Below are 3,189 nucleotides of genomic sequence, written 5' to 3'. Positions count from 1 at the left end.
CACACACACACACACACACACACACACACACACACACACAGAGTCATCACATGCACAGATCAATACACAAATCCCTCCCACCCCCAAATAATATTACCCTCCACCCTCATAAAGCGACACAGAATCTTGGTCTCTCCCAAAACAACAACTTTGGCCACTCATGATTTATCTTCATTCCTTGCCCTTCCTCACCTTCAGGACTGGGCTGGCGGCTTCCTTTCATCAGACTCCCCAGGCTGGTGTAGCGTCAACGGCGCAGGTCTCACGTCCGCGTGGTCTCTAGGGTGTCGCGAACGCGCCCCGCCACTGTAGTCCTCCACAGCCTCAGCGCGCTCCTAGCGGGAGAGAAGTCCAAGAAGAAGTAGCCTCCCAGGGCGCAGGGCGTCTGACCACAGCCGCCAGGCCTCCCCTCGGGATCCGGGCGACCCCCTCCCATCTGGTTGCTGACTAGGTCTTGAACTACATTTCCCAGGAGGCCGTGCACCCCCATCGGCTGCCAGTAGGGTGGTGGAAATCAGGGAGCGGCTAAAGGAAACCCGCACCCAACTAGTTACACAAGCACGTTGGAGACTTTGCAGTAGTCAGCGTGGACTGCCAAGGTTGCTGGGGGTTATAGCCAGCAGGCAAGTTCAGGAGTCAAAGGGGTGGTAAAGCACTAAGGGGAACTTCGGTGTCATGGGATGGTCCGGGGAATTCTTGCTATTCAGGCCTGACAGGATTCTTGCTGAAGTTGGATTCACAGGGCACAGATGAAGTCCAGGAAAAAAAAGGAAAAAAAGAAAAACACTCAGAAGCACCTAATCGGAGCTTGTTTAGGGAATGCTTGTCAGCTGCGAATTTCCCTACATCTCCCATGAACTGCCTCCTTGGAAGTAGTTTTGGTCGGTTGGAGATGCCGTACCAGCGAGACTCAGGTTTGCGCAGCGGGTCGCTTCCTTGACTACATTTCCCAGAGCCCTCTATGCCCAGAGCTCCCAGAAAGGAGCACTAAACCCTCTTCAGAGGAGTGGGTGGGGTCTTTCGACAGGATTGTGGAGAGGCCTCCTAGCTTAGGGAGCACTAGTTTCCACTCTGGTTCTGAGGGGCGGGGGAGCTGGCTTTTGGAGGCGCAAATGAAGCGGGTGTGGGCCGGGATCTGGAATCTGTGGCCTTGTGGATGTGTGGCAGGGGTGGCTGACACCAGGAGATGGTGAGTGCATGGGTGTTTGTTACTATGTCTTTATTTTAAAATATTTTATTTTTTATATGTATGAGTGTATTGCCAACGTGTGTATGTGCACCACATCGTGCAATATCAATGGAAGTCAGAAGAGGATGTTGGGTCCCCCGGAACTGGAGCTACCAACGGTTGTTAGCCACCATATGAGTGTTGGGAACTGAACCTGGGTCATCTGCAAGATGACCATCTCTCCAGCCCCCAATATTTTTAATACTACTGTTTTGTACGGTATCATTTACACTCCTTTTCTACGTTGTTCTGTCCTGTCCTTTGACCCTTCACATCCTCTCCACACTGTGAGGCAGTTTCTTTGCCATATATTCTTGTCAACTGTATAGTTCAAATGTTGACTCCGCTGGAAAAAATAAGCATATTATGTTTCAGAATATTCTGCCCATACTCGTCCCTCTGAGTATGGTATTGTTTGAGGTCCAAGGAATTCCCCAAATTGACCACTCTGACACTGAGTCTCAGTAAACAGAAGCGCTTTATTGAGGCCAACCGGCTGGGGACGCAGACAGTCTTGGAAGCTGTACTGTGATCCTGAGCAGTGAAAATGCAGGGCTTTTAAGCAAAAAACCACAAAGTAGGGGCTGTCCATAGAAACTATACACAGAATAACCAGGAAAGGATTGGAACAATCTAGGGCTGATTTCCAGAGACTTTACCTATACAGCCATTAGCTGTCTTACCTGGGGCAGAACGTTTTTTTCTCTTCTGCCCCAGATTATTCCCATAGAGACCATACACAGAAGTATCAAGTATACTGTCGTTGGCTAGCTTACCTGGGGCAGAACGTTCTATCTCTTCTGCCCAAGACCATTTCCATAAAAAGCATAAACAGATACCAGGAAAGGGTTTGAACAATGAAGGGGATTTCCAGAGTCAGGTGGAGGGCAGCTTTTTCTCAGAGGCCAGGGAGAGGGTCTGAGGGGCACTCTTTTATTTGTATGTATGTTTGTATGGATGTATATGTATAGATGTATATGTAAAGTACTGCTGGCTTTAAGAGTTTCTTTTATATACATCTGATCAGAATTTCATAAAGGTAATCAGTCTGGGTTTTGAAACTGGTTTGTTGTGACATTGTGTCTAACCACAGTATTTATTGAATGAGATGGTAATGAATGGGTAGATTTATGTTTAATACTAATGGAACAGTTATTAAATAATAATTTACTAGATATCAAATTGACTTGTTAAAGTAAAATATTTAAATGGCTTTATGTTTTCTATAAGGTCTACCTAGGAACTTAAAGCACAGTGCATACATGGATAATGTTAAGTCATTATATTATCTTAATCCAGGTACAGCACTCTCTGAGTCAAAGAGCTACCATCTTAATGATTTTAGCTGTGCCTGCTTACAAACGGTCATCACAACTGGGCTTGCTGACAGTTCTATTCCTTCATTAAAGGGGAGATAAAAAGAGTCATTGGACCCTCACCTGAGTACCCAGCCATTCTTCCCAGCCAGCTGTATATAATACTGCCCTAATTACAAATGGTCTCCTGAATTTAAAAGATACTATAGTAATAAAAGATTTATATATAAAAATTAAAATAACAGGATATTTCCAGAATAGAAGGAATAATGAAATTCATTTTAAGCAAACTTATTAAAGGTCTGAACAGATTTATGGAGATACAGAGTTGTTGATGTTAAGGCTCAGATAGCCCTGTCCCCTCACCAACAGGATCCCAAGGAATTCTCATGCTCCTGAGAAAAGGGAACCTAGCTGATAAGCACCTTGGTCTTTGAAGTCAAGAGAAGCAGTCTTTTCTCCACTGTTTGGCCAACACAGTAGGCTCCCCCTTTGATCTCTAAAGAGGACAGGTTTTAACAGTCCTGCTCTCCCACCCCCCCCCCAACTTAAAAAAAAAATACACCTTCCTACCTTCTGCAGGAAGCAGAAGCCTCCCTTTTAAAAAGACCCCAGCTCAAGACCCAGGCAGACATTTTCCCTGCC

The 3,189-nt window shown here is 45.8% G+C and overlaps 2 protein-coding genes across 2 annotated transcripts in view; one reads left to right on the top strand and one right to left on the bottom strand.

Moving 5' to 3' along the window:
* The window catches only part of LOC115067777 (zinc finger protein 420-like), a 12,277-nt gene extending 11,824 nt beyond the window's left edge, over positions 1–453 (bottom strand). Inside the window, exon 1 of the mRNA XM_029556507.1 lies at positions 193–453. The gene's annotated coding sequence lies outside the window, so the exon portion shown is untranslated. The remainder of the gene's footprint in view (positions 1–192) is intronic.
* Positions 454–982: 529 nt separating this feature from the next.
* Positions 983–3,189, top strand: part of LOC103750693 (zinc finger protein 420) — a 67,644-nt gene continuing 65,437 nt past the window's right edge. The window contains exon 1 of the mRNA XM_017803398.2: positions 983–1,189. The gene's annotated coding sequence lies outside the window, so the exon portion shown is untranslated. The remainder of the gene's footprint in view (positions 1,190–3,189) is intronic.

The sequence above is a fragment of the Nannospalax galili genome, unplaced genomic scaffold, assembly GCF_000622305.1.
Source record: "Nannospalax galili isolate Female #2095 unplaced genomic scaffold, S.galili_v1.0 scaffold886, whole genome shotgun sequence".
Taxonomy (NCBI): Eukaryota; Metazoa; Chordata; class Mammalia; order Rodentia; family Spalacidae; genus Nannospalax; species Nannospalax galili.
This window is presented reverse-complemented; position numbering and strand designations above follow the sequence as displayed.